The following is a 16,724-nucleotide window of genomic DNA, read 5'->3' on the forward strand; positions in this document are numbered from 1 at the left end:
CCCTGCAGAGCGCTCTTTCCTGGGAGCATGCCAGTCTGACCCTGGTGCCTTCTTCTCTGGCTGCCCAGATGGCTCCACATTTATCCTTTGTTTAACAGAGAAGGCAGCACGCAGCATTAAACACACATAAGAGAGAGTAGACGAGAGGAAGGTAGTTCTACTAACTCATGTAACCATCCCTGACCTTGCAGTTCCCACCTGCAAAATGAGAACTTGGCTCTGTAGCAGGGAGTTTTCAGGTGTTCATAATTTCGACAGGGTTCTCAGTTTTCTGAGGAGGTGTCTGGGAAGAAGGTCTGGTGAGGGATGTCCTCCGTAAGGAAAGCTGTCCTTGTCTATTGTGCGGCCCACGCAAAGGCCTGAACAGCCACCGACCACAGGGCCGCAGGGTGTCCTGCAGCAGTGCTCTTGTCTGTGTTCCCATGGGATTCCTGGTCAGGGAGGCCACCCCCTCACGCTTGGAGAGGATAGGCCTGGCCCAAAGTGCACCCCCTGAGACCAGAAATAGTGATTCTTCTCTGGCAAATGCAGAACTATCTGTGCAGCATTTTACAGCACCTTTTGATTTCATCTTCACAGGGACCCTGGGAGGCAGCATTATATTCCCATTTTATAGATGGGGAAGTGAGGCTCAGTAAAGTTACAGAACCCCCCAGCAGCAGAGTAGTAGGAAAGGATTTAAGTCTAGGCCTCTATCTGGGTTCAGAGCGAGTGCTCCATGGTGGAGGATATCCCCCGCCTCCCTTCCTTTTCCTGAGAAAACCTCACGGCGAGCTTCCTGTCTCTAGGTTGGGGCAGGTCAGTGCTCAGAGCCAGTGGATCCCAGTTTGGGGAAATTTGCCCCTAAAACCGTGGAGGCCGTAGCTCCCTGGCCTGCCTCCCGAGTCCCTAGCTTTTGCTGGTCTCTGGGCAGCTAGCAAAGCTAGGAATGGAAACAACCACCTTCCTCCCTGACCTTCCCTCCTTCCTCCTTGATCCCCATCAACTCTTCCAGAGCCGCTCGGGCGACTCACCGAGCGCGCGCTGCTCCCGGCTGCACCTGCCCAGCTGGCGGCCTCCGGCCGGGCCCGCAAGAGCCCCACGGGCAGCGGGTGGGTCGGGAGCCGCCCGGACTAAAGGGCTGGAGCCGGCGGCGTGTCCTCAGCGAAGCGGCCTCTCGGTCTGGTCCGGGGAATTAGGCAAACCAGGCAGTGCGCCAGGCGGGGCGGAGGTGTGGTGGAGAGGGCTGGAGACCCCGCACACCCAAGGGCGGGGTCGCCCCAGGGCTGGGGGAGGGTCCCCGGTGGCCCTTGGGTCACAGCACGTGGGCAGTGGCTGGTCTCTCCCCTCCCCGCTTTTCAGCTCATCCCCTTAGCAGCCCCCTCCTTGGCGACGCCTGGAGATCCGCCTATTTAGCATGAGGGACAATTAAGCAGAACAGTTCTAGGCCACGCTTCTTTGTCATTCCAAAGGGCGATCTCTGAGATCTCTGTGGGTGGGGCTTGCCACTGCTCAGACGACCTGCTCTGCTGGTGGAACGAGTCGGGGACGACAGGCGCTGCGGCGAGGCTCCGCCAGCTGGGTTGGGCAGCGGCGCTGGAGACGCAGGGTGCGTTTCACCCAGACGCAGCTTCTTCTCGGCAGCCACTGCCGCGGCGTCCTGCACCCTGAAAACAGGCCAGGGGCGGGTGCCGCTTCCGCCCTCTACATTCCGCAGGTGGGGGACAGGTCACTGGCCCAGGGCTGCCCGACAGCCAGGGCCGGAGGAGCTCACTGTGTCCCCTGGAGCTCAGGCTCCCTTCCCCCAAGGTGAGACCCGCCGGGCCTGCCGCTCTCGGTCCCTCTGCGGGGTAAGCGACCCCAACTTATGGGCTCCAGGACTGAGCTCAGTGCGCCACTGGGCACCTTGTCACCTCCGGGGTCCCTCTGCGTCCCTGCCCACGCCCGGGGCTGCGGACGGAGCGCGGTCGGTGGTAACTACTGCCCCCTAGCGGGAGAGTGTTGCATGAAGCTTCCTGAGAGGTGTCCTGGCCTGGAGGAGAGCCGCCCACCCTCTGTGCCCAGTCAAAGGTTTTTTGGAAGGTCTTGAGCAGAATCCTTTCACCTGTATTCCCTTTCATGCTTGGCAGCAGCCGTCACATTAAAAAACAACAACAAACCCTACCTACTTTATTGAGATATTATTTGCATACAGTAAATACCAGATATTTTAAGTACTGAATACAGTTTAGACAAGGGCTCATTTTCTCCACTCTGGCCTAGATGGAAGGTGCTGTTTGCCCTTCCCCTGGGCCCCCTGGCTCCCTGGGGATCTTAATCTCTCTGGTTGCCAGGGCAGTGCTCTGGTACTCTTCAGTTTCCTGTCTGCTGCTGCTGCTGCTAAGTCGCTTCAGTCGTGTCCGACTCTGTGCGACCCCATAGACGGCAGCCCACCGGGCTCCCCCGCCCCTGGGAGTCTCCGGGCAAGAACACTGGGGTGGGTCGCCATTGCCTTCTCCTGGAAGTCTTTCCTGCTTTGGTCTACATTGTCAATCAAAGTAATACATGCGCACAGCGTAAAATGTTCAGGTGGGTATACATGAAACACAGCAGCCGGGTATGTAAAGCCTTTTCTTAGCCTGAAGACATAACCTAGTAATCCCGAGGCCTTCTCATCCCTGGTCAGAGCCCTCTTCTTCTGGTCCTCTAATCCCGTTGCTCTTCCTCTGTGCCCCCTCCTTGATTTTCTTCCTCCTCCTTGTCAACATCTGAAATCGGGACTAGACTCTATAGCAAACTGGAAGACAGTGCTGGAAATAACTTCAGTTCCTCCTCTCTCTGCCCTGGGCCCACTTGGAATGGGACAAAGGTCTCAGGTGGTGCAGGCTCAGGAACAGCTGAAGTCCTGGCTCACGTCCTCTGTGGTTTTCCCAGATCACAAATCACAGGTCAGTTATGGGGACAGTGCTTCCCTTCTGATCCAGGGGCTGGAAGGAGCTGGGCTGTGGAGTCAGCACCTGGGTAATGACCTGGCTCTGCCAACAACTAGATAGATGTGTGATCCTGAGCAGGCTGATTCCTTTGTCTGTGCTCCAGCTCCTCCAGCTGTAAAATGACACTGTCACCTCTAGAAAGCCACAAAGCTCTAATGTCTTGGAAGTAAGTCACCTGAAATAGCCCTGGCCCTCTTCTGCCAGGAAGGCTCTGACCAATGTCCCATGGCCTGGCAATCACAATGCCCTCCCAGCTCACTGTTCCCAGCCAGCTCAGGAGCCTTGGTGGGGGTGGGGGTGGGGGGTGTCCTGCCTGCTTTACCATTCCTTAGCCTGCCTAACAAGGCAGCTTTTCCTCTCAGCCCCCCAGGCCAAGGATGGGAGGAAGCAGCCATGACATTACCATCATGGTATTTGGACCTTGCCATTTGATTCAAAGGACACTTTTACCCCCAAAGGAAGATTTATATTAAGACACTTAATCCAAGTTACACAAATCCTGAATAATTTTTGGACAGAATTTTCCAGAGTGAACTTCACTAACCCAGCAATTGCTTGACCGACTTTTTAAAAAGCATACAGTTTTTTAATTTTAATAAATTTTTAATATAATTTGTAAAAAAAACAAAAACAAAACCCTAGTATTTAATGGCCTACCTTAATGATTCTAACATCTTCTGCTCCTGTATGACAGTAAGTGCTCAGACATCGAGAGTGTTCACCTGGTTCAGCCTCTGCTAGGACCTCTAAGAGTTCTGATCTCCAGTGTGGAAGCCTCATCTCCCTAAAGCAGGAAGGGAAACCACTGGATGTGAGGAGTATGACTTAGGTCTGCCTCCCTCAGTGGTGTGATCCTACATTACTTGCTTAAATCCCCTAAGCCTCATGTCTCTCACATATAAAATGGGGGTAGCAATACCTGCCTGCCTACCTCAGAAGAGATGTCTGTAGCATATAAAAATCAGTAATTGTTACCATAAATCACAATGGCATTAAATAATTACTTGTTTAGAACTCTAATCCCCAGGATGTAATGAAAGCTCCAGAAATGTTATTTTGTATCACCACCGGCATGGTTAATGAAACAAGCACCATTTTCTTGCTCTGGCCACTGGGTGGCACCACAGATTTGGTTCTGTGACTATTTTGGACATAACAGTACTGTTTTTCGAAGGTCAAAAAAAAGCGGATCGTTTACAGTTTTGTATGGTTCTACCCAAATCTTGAGGTGTCGCCTGCCTTGGACTGTTTCCCTTGGCTTTGTCTCAGCAAGCTCTGCCGCAGTCCAGGGACTCACCAGCTGAAGCTTTATGAAGCCCGGGGTCTGCTTGAACCTGACAGCCCAGGCTGCTACACTACATCCAGCGGGCCGCCCAGAGTTGACACCAGAGACGCAGGCGGAAAGGGCCCATCCAAACTGGGAAGGACAACACCAGGATTAAGGATGGGGCCAGGGGAGCCATGGGCTGCTGATCACGGCAATTTGATTTGTAGAGGCAAAGGTCTCCCATTTTCCATGAGTTCAAGTTTCCTTACTGAGCCTAGAAAGCCATTTCCCAAGAAACTCAAAGGACATACCATGCCAGGTGACCCTGATCTCTGTTCCTCGCCTCCTGTTCCCTCAGTCCCTCACGAGGGGTGCTGGCTTTGGCCCCCAGCATTGTGAAAGAAGTTGAGAAACAGATCTCAGATCATTAACAGAACTGACTGGTGACCCCAAGAGATGAGAGTGACTCACCTGAAGGTTGGATGGGGCTCTGGGCCCCAGAGCTTCCTGGGCCCAGGGATGGTCCTCAGGCAAAGATCTCCCAACCCCTTGTCTGACCTACAGTTAAACAAATCTTCATATTTGTATTGGCAGGAAGGGGTTTTCTCTGGGCCATTTCCCCTGTGTCTCCAGCCACAGGGGCCTAGTTTTTTCATACATAGATGACTTGGATCTATTAAAGGAACAGGAGCACTTGATGAGTAGCTTCTTCATATTTGCACATTTGACTTTTTTTTTTCAGAGACAAGTTTCAGATAATAAAGTTTTTTGGAGTGTGAAGAATTCAAATAATTTTTTTTTAAAAAAAAGGTTATTTTGGGGACTTCCCTGGGGGTCTGGTGGTTAAGAATCTGCCTTGCAATGACAGGGATGCAGGTTCAATCCCTGGTTGTGGAACTAAAATCCCACATGCAGTGGAGCAACTAAGCCCAGGCACCACAACAAGAGAGTCCCTGAGCCACAACGAAAGATCCCACGTGATGCAGCAAGGATTGTGCACGTCTCAACCAAGACCTGATGCAGCCAAATAAATAAATAATTTAAAAAGGCTACCTTCCAAAAGTATGAGAACCATTTAACATTAGGAGATCTATCAATACAATTTACTATGTTAATAGATCAAAAGAGAATCATATGATTACCTCTCTAAAGGCTGAAAAATTCAACAAATTAATCTTGCTAAACACTCAATAAAATAGGAGTAGGTGTATTCTTCCTTAATGTGATAAAATATATTTATCTTACTATCAAAGGCAGCATTGAACTTAATGGGGAGAAACTCCCCACCTCAAAGTCAGGAAGAAGAGAGATTTGTCCATTTTTATAGCTATGGTAATTGAAGAAAGCAGGAAAAACCACTAGACCATTCAAGTATGACCTAAACCAAATCCCTTATGATTATACAGTGGAAGTGACAAATAGATTCAAGGAATTAGATCTGATAGATAGAGTGTCTGAAGAACTATGGATGGAGGTTCATGACACTGTATAGGAGATGGTGATCAAATTCATCCCCAAGAAAAAGAAATGCAAAAAGACAAAATGGTTGTCTGAGAAGGGCCTTCAAATAGCTGAGAAAAGAAGAGAAGCGGAAGGTAAAGGAGAAAAGGAAAGATATATCCATTTGAATGCAGAGTTTCAAAAGATAACAAGGAAAGATAAGAAAGACTTCCTCAGAGATCAGTGCAAAGAAATAGAGGAAAACAATAGAATGGAAAAGACTAGAGATCACTTCAAGAAAATTAGAGATACCAAGGGAACACTCCATGCAAAGATGGGCTCGATAAAGGACAGAAATGATATGGACTTAACAGAAGCAGAAGATATTAAGAAGAGGTGGCACAAATACACAGAAGAACTATACAAAAAAGATCTTCACAACCCAGATAATCACGATGGTGTGATCACTCACCTAGAGCCAGACGTCCTGGAATGGGAAGTCAAGTGGGCCTTAGGAAGCATCACTATGAACAAAGCTAGTGGAGGTGATGGAATTCCAGTTGAGCTATCTCAAATCCTGAAAGATGATGCTGTGAAAGTGCTGCACTCAATATGCCAGCAAACTTGGAAAACTCAGCAGTGGCCACAGGACTGGAAAAGGTCAGTTTTCATTCCAGTCCCAAAGAAAGGCAATGCCAAAGAATGTTCACACATTCCCAAAGAATGTACCACACAATTGCACTCATCTCACATGCTAGCAAAGTAATGCTCAAAATTCTCCAAGTGATGCTTCAACAGTATATGAACTGAGAACTTCCATATGTTCAAGCTAGATTTAGAAAAGGCAGAGGAACCAGAGATCAAATTGCCAACATCCACTGGATCATTGAAAAAGCAAGAGAGTTCCAGAAAAACATCTACCTCTGCTTTATTGACTACATCAAGCCTTTGACTCTGTGGATTGCAACAAATTGGAAAATTCTTGAAGAGATGGGAATACCAGACCACCTTACCTGCCTTCTGAGAAATCTGTATGCAGATCAAGAAATAACAGTTAGAACTGGACTGGAACAATGGACTGGTTCCAAATTGGGAAAGCAGTATGCCAAGGTGGTATATTGTCACCCTGCTTATTTAACTTATACGCAGAGTACATCATGTGAAATGCTGGGCTGGCTGAAGCACAAGCTGGAATCAAGACTGCCAGAAGAAATATCAATAACCTCAGATATGCAGATGACACCACCCTTATGGCAGAAAGTGAAGAGGAACAGAAGAGCCTCTTGATGAAGGTGAAAGAGGAGAGTAAGTAAGCTGGCTTAAAACTCGCCATTCAGAAAAGGAAGATCATGACATCCAGTCCCATCACTTCATGGCAAATAGATGGGGAAACAATGAAAACAGTGAGAGACTTTATTTTTTGGGGGCTCCAAAATCACTGCAGATGGTGATTGCAGCCATGAAATTAGATGCTTGCTCCTTAGAAGGAAAGCTATGACCAACCTATACAGCATATTTAAAAAGCAGAGACATTACTTTGTTGAAAAAGGTCCATCTAGCCAAAGGTATGGTTTTTCCAGTAGTCATATATGGATGAGAGAGTTGGACCATAAAGAAGGCTGAGCACTGAAGAACTGATGTTTTCGATGTGATGTTGGAGAAGATTCTTGAGAGTCCCTTGGACTGCAAGGAGCTCAAACCAGCCAATCCTAAAGGAAATCAGTCCTGAATATTCATTTGGCCACCTGACGCGAAGTACTGACTCATTGGAAAAGACCTTGATTCTGGGAAAGGGTGAAGGCAAGAGGAGAAGGGGACAACAGAGGATGAGATGGTTGGATGGCATTACCGACTTGATGGACAAGAGTTTGAGCAAGCTCTGGGAGTTGGTGATGGACAGGGAAGCCTGGCATTCTGCAGTCCATGGGGTCGCAAAGAGTCGGACATGACTGAGTGACTGAACTAAACTGAAAGCTATTAGAGCTATTATTTTGTAGCTGCCTCCATTTTTCTGTGTATAGCAGTCAATGCGAGTTGACAAGAGTAGAACATAGAGGTATAGAACTCAGAAAGAAGGCGAAAAAATTATTATTCCCAGACGGTATAATTTTATACCTGGAAAATCCAAAAGATTTGATTCAAAACATATTAAACATCAAACATTGGTGAGAACGTGGTGCCATAGGAACGCTCATTCATTGCTCATGGGAATGCAAAAGGGTACAGCTATTTTGAAAGACAGTTTGTGGGTTTCTTACAAAACTAAACATAGTCTTATCATACAATCTAGCAGTTGTACTCCTTGGTATTTACATAAATGAGTTGAAAACCTATGTCCACATGAAAAGCTGCACACAGATGTTTATAACAGCTTGATTCATGATTACCAAAAGTCAGTAGCAACCAAGATGTCCTTCAGTAGATGAATGAATAAATAAACTGTGGTACAGGCAGTCAATGAACTATTATTCAGTGCTAAAATAAATGAGCCATCAAACCATGAAAAGACATGGAGGAAGCTTAAGTAAGTATTGCTAAGTGAAAGAAGTCAATCTAAAAATGCTACATACTGTAGCCAACTGTACACTGATTCCAACTGTATAATATTCTAGAAAAGGCAAAGGATTAGTGTTTGCCAGGGGCCTATGGGGTAGAAGGAATGAATAAATGGAGTATAGAATTTTTAGGGTAGGGAAACTTTTCTGTATGATACTATAATGATAGATACATGTCATTATGCATTTGTTAAAACCCATAGATTTTGCACATTGCATAGAATGTGCAATAGAAAGAATGAACTCTGATATAAACTATGGATTTTGGTTGGTAATATGTCAGTGTTGGTTCATCAGTTATAATAAATGCACCACTCTGATGTAGGATATTGATGATGAGGGAAATTGTGTATGGGTTGGGGGAAGGGCAGGGGTACATGGGGACTCTCATATTTTTTCATTCAATTTTGCTGTGAACCTGAAACTGTCTTAAAAATGCTAATTAAAGAGAAAATATTATAAACGGCAAAATGATTCAGTAAGATGTCTGGTTTAAAATTAACATTTAGAAACTAGCTTTCACATTTACAAACAACAACTAGTTAGAAAAACTAATGGAAGTAACAAATCTATTTAAGAATCTGTAATTAGAAAGCTCCCTACAACCAAAAGTTCAAGACCAGATGGGTTCATAGGAGAATTCCACCAAACATACAAAGAAGAATGTATACCAATCCTTCTTGAACTCTTTCAAAAGTTTGAAGAGGAGGGAACACTCCCAAAGACATTCTATGAAGCCACCATCACCCGGATACCAAAACCCAACAGAGACATGGCCAAAAAAGAAACTTACAGGGCAATATCTCTGATGAATACAGATGCAGAGATCCTCAACAAAACATTCACAAACCATAAAACAACACATAAAAAAGGTCACGCTGTGCTGTGCTTAGTCACTCAGGTGTGTTTGACCCCATGCGCTCTAGCCTGCCAGGCTCCTCTGTCCATGGGGGATTCTCCAGGCAAGAACACTGGAGTGGGTTGCCATGCCCTCTTCTAGGGGACCTTCCCAACCCAGGAGTTGAACCCAGGTTTCCCTCATTGCAGGCGGGTTCTTTACTGTCTGAGCTACCAGGGAAGCCCAAGAATACTGGAGTGGGTAGCCTATTCCTTCTTCAGGGGATCTTCCAGACCCAGGAATCAAACTGGGATCTCCTGCATTGCAGGTGGATTTTTTACCAGCTGAGCTAATACACCATGACCAAGTTGATCTATCCCAGGGTCATAAAGATGGTTCAACGAATGCAAATCAGTCAATGTGAGACACCAGATCAACAAAGACAAAAACCACACCATCGTTTCAACAGATATGGAAAAGGCATTTGATAAAATTCAACATCCATTCATAATAAACTCTCTTACCAAAGTGGGTGTAGAAGGAACATATCTCAACCTAATAAAAGTTATTTATTACAAACCCACAGCCCAGTATAATACTCAGTGGTGAAAAACTGAAAGCCTTACTGCTAAAACCAGGAAAAAGACAAGGATACTCACTGTTACCACTTCTATTCAACACAGTATTGGAAGTACTAGCCACAAAAATTGGATACAAGAAAGGAATAAAAGATCCAATTTGAAAAGGAAGAGTTAAAATTGTCATTATGTGCAGATGACATGATACTATATATGAAAATGTAAGCACTCCACACAAAAACTATTAGGTTGGAGTAAAAGTAATTGCAGTTTTGCATCGTTGAACTCTGCCTTTTGATACTGGAATACATTCCTAATAAATGTGGTTATGTTATATACCATTTTAATGCACATTTTTTTTTGCTTTATGCTTTTTCTAAAGACTTATTATTTGCTGTTTATTTCACATTTATTTTAGACTATAGAAATGATGTTAGACAAAAAGCAAATTTGAGTGATTTCTTAATTCAAGTTCAAAATGAGTTGTAAAGCGGTGGCGAAAACTCAACAACATCAACAATGCATTTGGCCTGCATTCGTACTGCTAACAAATGTACAGTGCAGTGGTGGTTCAAGAAGTTTTGCAAAGAGGAGGAGAGCCTTGAAGATGAGGAGCATAGAGGCCAGCCATAGGAAGTTGACAACAACCAATTGACAGCAACCATTGAAGCTAATCCTCTTACAACTAAATGAGAAGTTGCAAAGAACTGAATGTCAACCATTCCATGATCATTCAGCATTTGAAGCAAATTGGAAAGGTGAAAAACTTGATAAGGGAGTGCCTCATGAGCTGACCACAAATAAAAAAGAAATAGTCACTTTGAAATAGTCACTTTCTCTTATTCTACACAACAGCAACAAAGCATTTCTTGAGTAGATTGTGATGTGCGACAAAACGTGGATTTCGTATGACAACCAGTAATGACTAGCTCAGTGGTTGGACTGAGAAGAAACTTCAAAGCAAAACCAAACTTGCACCAAAAAAAGGGTGATTGTCACTGGAGGTCTGCTGCTAGTCTGATCCAATACAGCTTTCTGAATCCTGGCAAAACCATTACATCTGAGAAGAATGTTCAGCAAATCGATGAGATGAACCCAAAACTGAAACACCTGCAGCCAGCATCAAAAAGGGTCAACAAAAAGGGTCCAGTTATTCTCCACAACAATGCCCCACTGCATCTCACACAACCAGCACTTCAAAGGTTGAACAAATTGGGCTATGAAGTTTTGCTTCATCTGCCATATTCTCCTGGCCTCTCACCAACTAACTACCATGTCTTCAAGCATCACGATAACTTTTTGCAGGGAAAATGCTCCCCAAACCAACAGGAGGCAGAAAATGCTTTCCAACAGTTTGTTGAATCATGAAGCATAGATTTTTTACATTACAGGAATAAACGAACTTATTGCTCATTGGCAAAAATGTGTTGATTGTAATGGTTCCTCTTTTAATTGATAAAGATATGTTGGAACCTAGTTATAGTGATTTAAAATCTACAGTTAATTTGTACCAACCTGATAGAACTGATAAACAAATTCAACAAAGTAGGGGAATTCAAGATTAACATACAGAAATTGGTTGTATTTCTCTATATTAACAGTAAAATATCAGAAAGGAACTTGAAACAAACAATCTCTTTTAACATGGCAGCAAAAACATAAAACATTTAGGAATAAACCTCACCAGGAGGTGAAAGACTATTATGCTGAGGACTATAAGACACTTATAGGGGCTTCCCCAGTGGCCCAGCAGGTCAAGAATCCACTTGCAATGCAGGAGCCATAGGGGATGTGGGTTTGATCCCTGGTTTGGAAGATCCCCTGGAGGAAGGCATGGCAGCCAACTTCAGTATTCTTGCCTGGAGAATCCCATGGACTGAGGAACCTGGTGGGTTACAGTCCATGGGGTCATAAAGAGTCAGACACAACTGAAGTGAATGAGCACACATGCATAAAACATTAGTAATGGAAACTGAAGATGATTCAAAGAAATAGAAAGATAGCCCATGCTCTTGGATTGGATGAATCAGTATTGTTAAAAGGCCATGCTACCCAAAGCAAGCTACAAATCTATTGTTATCCCTATTGATTTTCCCATGACATTTCTCATAGAACTAAAACAAATAATCCTAAAATTTATGTGAAACCATAAAAGACCCATAGTTGTCAAAGCGATCCTTAGGAAAAAGAACAAAGCAGGGGACATAACCCTCCTAAACTTCAGACAATACTACAAAGCAACGATAATCAAAACAGCATGGTACTGGCACACAGGTTAATAGAATCCATGGACGTATTTATCAATGGAATAGAATAGAAACCCCAGAAATAACTTCAATACCCAGGGTCAACTAATCAATAAAGGAGGCAAGAATATACAATGGGGAAAAGACAGTCTCTTCAGCAGCTGGTGTTGGCAAAGTTGGACAGCAACATGTAAATCAATGAAGTTAGAACACATCCTCACATCAGACACAAACTCAAAATGACCTAAAGACTTAAACATAAGTTTTATGACATCATAAAACTCCTAGAAGGGAACATAGGCAAAATATTCCCTGATATAACTGTACCAACGTTTTTTTAGGTCAGTCTCCCAAGGCAATAGAAATGAAAGCAAAATAAATGGGACCCAATCAAGCTTTTTCACAACAAAGGAAACCATAAACAAAATAAAACGGGCAGTCTACAGAATGGGAGAAAATATTTGCTAATGATGTGACTGACAAGAGCTTAATTTCCAAAATATACAAACAGCTGTTTTTGATATATGTGCAATAAAAAACCCAAACAACCTGGTTGAAACTAAATAGACATTTCTCCAAAGATGACAAACAGATGGCCTACAGGCACATGAAAAGATGTTCAACATTGCTAATTATTAGGGAAATGAAAATCAAGCTAAAATCACCTCACACCAGTCAAAATGGCCATCATTAAAAAATCTACAAATAATATATTCTGGAGAGGGTGTGGTGAAAAGGGAACCCTCCTACCCCATTGGTGGGAATGTAAGTTGGTGTAGCAACTATGGAAATCATTATAGAGTTTCCTCAAAAAACTAAAAATAGAGTTGCTGTATGATCAAGCAATTCCACTCCTGGTCATATATTTGAACAAGGCTGTAATTCAAAAAGATACGCACACTTGTATGTTCACAAAATGAAGACATGGAGGCAGCCTGAATGTGCGCCAGCAGAAGGATGGACAAGGAAGACGTTGTACATATATACATGAATACTACTCAGCCGTAAAAAAGAATGAAATAATGCCATTTGCGGCAACATGGATGAACCTAGAGATTATCCTACTAAGTGAAGTAAGTCAAAAAGAGGAAGACAATGTGCTGTCACTTATAAGTTGAATCTGAATCATGACACCAGCGAATCTATCTACAGAACAAATAGACAAAAGGAACAGACTAGTAGTTGCCAAGTGGGGGGGATGCTTTGGGAGCTTGGGGTTAGCAGATGCATTATATAGAGAATGGACAAACAACAAGGTCCTACTGTATAGCACAGGGACCGATATTCAATATCCTGTGATAAACCATAATGGAAAAAGATATAAAAAGGAATATACATATATACAACTGAATCATTTTGCTGAACAGCAGAAATTAACACAACATGGTAAATCAACCATACTGCAAAAAAATTTTTTAAAAGAAAATCTATTTGTAATAGCAAAACAAAAAATGAAACAATTAGGAATAAACATAATGAGATTTATGCAATATATTTATCAATAAGACATTAAAATTCTACTAAGGAATACTAAAGATTTAAACCAACAGAAAAACTACCACATTTTTAGAAAGTCCATCTACTCTAGGTTTATAAATTTCATAAAACTTCAATAAAAATACCAACAGGTTAAATATTATAAATCAATGCTACCTCAAAAAAAAAAATCCAAGAATTTTTGAAAGCAAACAAGTAGGAATATCGAGGACAAATGACAGGGAGCCAGACTTATCAGCAATTAAAGTGTCTTATCTTATCACACCTATTATAATTAAAGTAGTGTGGTACAGGCACAGAAGAGAGAGAGATCAATGGAACAGACAGAAAGTACAGGAATAGATTCAAACACAAAGGAATTAATGATATGATAAAGTCAAAATTCCAAATCAGTGGAGGAAAACTATTCAATATAAAACTGCTAGGCAAACAGGGTAGGTAGTCTGGGGAAAAAAAAGTTCATCAATACCGCATACTTCACAGTAAGATAATTCTAAGATCAACCAAATATGTAAATGTTAAAAAAAGAAAATGAAACTAAATGAAGAGTCCACTTTGCAATGCAGGGGACATGGGTTCAGTCCCTGGTGGGGGAACTCAGATCCCACACACTGTGGGGAACTGAACCTGCACACCACAATGAAAAATCTTACATGCAATGAAAGATTTTGACTCACTAAACAAATATTTAAAAAATAAGATAAATATTAAAAAAAGAAAGCATGAATAATGAGGAAGCAATGGAAGAGTTAAATAACTTTGCAGATGAGAAAGCACTTTTAAGAATGGCACACACACACACAAAAATGGCACAACATGCAAGAAGCCTTAAAAGACAAGGAGAAAATTGTACTACATAAAATTTTAGAAGTTCTCTGTGGCAAAAGATACCATAATCACAGGCAAAGTCAAAAAATTAGGAAAGAATAATAACTATGCCACATCAACAGATTCATACTAAAAGAAATGCAAATTAAAACTCATTGAGATACCATCTTTCTTCACAGTCCAACTTTCACATCCATACATGACCACTGGAAAAACCATAGCCTTGACTAGACGGACCGTTGTTGGCAAAGTAATGTCTCTGCTTTTGAATATGCTATCTAGGTTGGTCATAACTTTCCTTTCAAGGAGTAAGCATCTTTTAATTTCATGGCTGTGAAGAAAGCTGAGTGCCAAAGAACTGATGCTATTGTACTGTGGTGTTGGAGAAGACTCTTGAGAGTCCCTTGGACTGCAAGGAGATCCAACCTGTCCATTCTGAAGGAGATCAACCCTGGGATTTCTTTGGAAGAAATGATGCTAAAGCTGAAACTCCAGTACTTTGGCCACCTGATGTGAAGAGTTGACTCATTGGAAAAGACTCTGATGCTGGGAGGGATTGGGGGCAGGAGGAGAAGGGGACGACAGAGGATGAGATGGCTGGATGGCATCACCGACTCGGACATGAGTTTGGGTGGACTCCGGGAGTTGGTAACGGACAGGGAGGCCTGGGGTGCTGCAATTCATGGGGTCGCAAAGAGTCGGACACGACTGAGCAACTGAATGGAGATACCATCTTTACCTATTTGTTTCGTAACAGTCATAAAGTGTGGTAATAGGTTATCAGAGAGATGCATGAATGGGTATTTCCGTATGTTGCCGGTGGCTATGTAAATTGGCACAACGTCTGAGTTTGATAATATCCATAAAACTACTATTATTTTTAAAGACAATGGTTGTTTGGTTTATATCATATTATTTCCATTTACCTACTTGGCATTCCCTCTTTTATTTTAAATCTTAGACTGCTCTTGTGAGATCATCTCCCCTCTATAGTGCAGGTTTGTTGATGGTAAAGTCTCAATTTTCATCACCCCCTCAATCTCAGAAGATAGCTTTATGTATTTAATTCTAGGTTGATAGTTATTTTCTATCAACATTGGCAAGATTGTATTCACTGTCTTCTGACTGCTATGTTGCTGTTGAGGAGTCCACTGTCCTTTAAATCATGGAATCTTTAGAGTGACCTTGCCTTTCTCTCTGGCTGTCTTGAAGATCTTACATTTGTCTTTTATCTCTTCAGTTTTACTGAGCTGTGTCTAGATATGGATTTATCTTTATATTCAGCTTATTCAACTAAGTGCACATTTTTGCAAACTTTAATAAAAGCCATTATCCCTTTAAATACTTTCCTTCATTCTCTTTGCTCTCCATTTTAAGGATCTAATTATAAACATATGCATATATTAGAGCTTTTTAGTCTAACCTTTATGTCTCTTAATTAGTGCTTCCTTTATGTTTTCCCTCTACTTATCTCTCAGCACTGTATCTGTAGTAGTTTATTAACTCCCAATTCTCTCTTTTATCTCTGCCTAGTTGATATTTTAAGAATTATATTTTTTGTTTCAAAATATTAAATCTGTTTATTCCTGGTATTCTCTTGTTGCTTTATTTTCATCTCTGTGGTTGCCTTATTTCTTTAAGGTTTTATATACAGCTGTATCTTTTAAACCTCAATATAAGAATTATAGATTGCAGAAGAATTATAGAGTCCATGTAGCACAGCTTCCCTTCATGCTAACATCTTATATAACATGACATATTTACCGAAATCAAGAAGCTAACATTCCGCTAATGCCCTTCCTGTTCTAGATCCCGTCAGGATGCTGTGATGCACTTGTCCCATTACTCCTTCAGTTCTTGCCGTCTACTCTTGTAAGTGTCTCTCCTTTTTCATGACCTTAACTTTTGACAAATGGTGGTCAGGAAATTTATAGAATATCTCTCAACTTGGATTTGTCTGATATTCTCTCCTGATAGTGTGGGGTTATGGATTTGGGGGGAGAATACTAGAGAGGTGAAGTGCTCTCCTCATAAAATCATGTGGGACTGATATCAATGTGATTATTGATCATATTGGACTTGTTCATATGGTCAAGGTGGTGTCTGTCAGGCTTCTCCACTGTAAAGCTGCTATTTTTCCCTTTTCAGATTCTATTGGTGAGAAGCCAGTCACTCAGTCCAGCCTATCTCAAGGGAAATGGAATTAAACTCCTTTTCCCTGAGGGAAGAGTATCAAAGAAAATGGTCAAAGCTAGTGTAGTAATCAACAATAATTCAGAGGAAATACTTAGAGTCCATGTAAATACGCTGCTGCTTCTTAGGGCTTTTCTCCCTGATCTTAGCATTTACTTGTAGGTCCTACTTGCAGGAATCACTATGCAGTTATTCTAATGGTGATTTTCTATTTCACTCATTCCTTCTGTTCATCATTTGAAATTCTTCTGTAAGGAAGATTTGTCCTTCTCCTCCCACTTATTTGTTCATCATTCACAGATGTGTATTTTACATGGTTATAAAAAATACT

At 42.4% G+C, this 16,724-nt stretch overlaps 1 protein-coding gene across 14 annotated transcripts in view; it reads right to left on the bottom strand.

Moving 5' to 3' along the window:
- PIGZ (phosphatidylinositol glycan anchor biosynthesis class Z) overlaps window positions 1-1,942 on the bottom strand; it is a 32,898-nt gene extending 30,956 nt beyond the window's left edge. For 8 of the 14 annotated variants that reach the window (XM_069556823.1, XM_069556831.1, XM_069556812.1 and 5 more), the window contains exon 1: window positions 1,014-1,913. The gene's annotated coding sequence lies outside the window, so the exon portion shown is untranslated. Of the gene's footprint in view, window positions 1-1,013 lie in introns of all 14 variants that reach the window. The other 6 variants (XM_069556734.1, XM_069556858.1, XM_069556788.1 and 3 more) reach the window with 6 other exon arrangements.
- Between the last annotated feature and the right edge of the window lie 14,782 nt (window positions 1,943-16,724).

This window comes from Ovis canadensis, chromosome 1 (genome assembly GCF_042477335.2).
Source record: "Ovis canadensis isolate MfBH-ARS-UI-01 breed Bighorn chromosome 1, ARS-UI_OviCan_v2, whole genome shotgun sequence".
Classification (NCBI taxonomy): domain Eukaryota; kingdom Metazoa; phylum Chordata; class Mammalia; order Artiodactyla; family Bovidae; genus Ovis; species Ovis canadensis.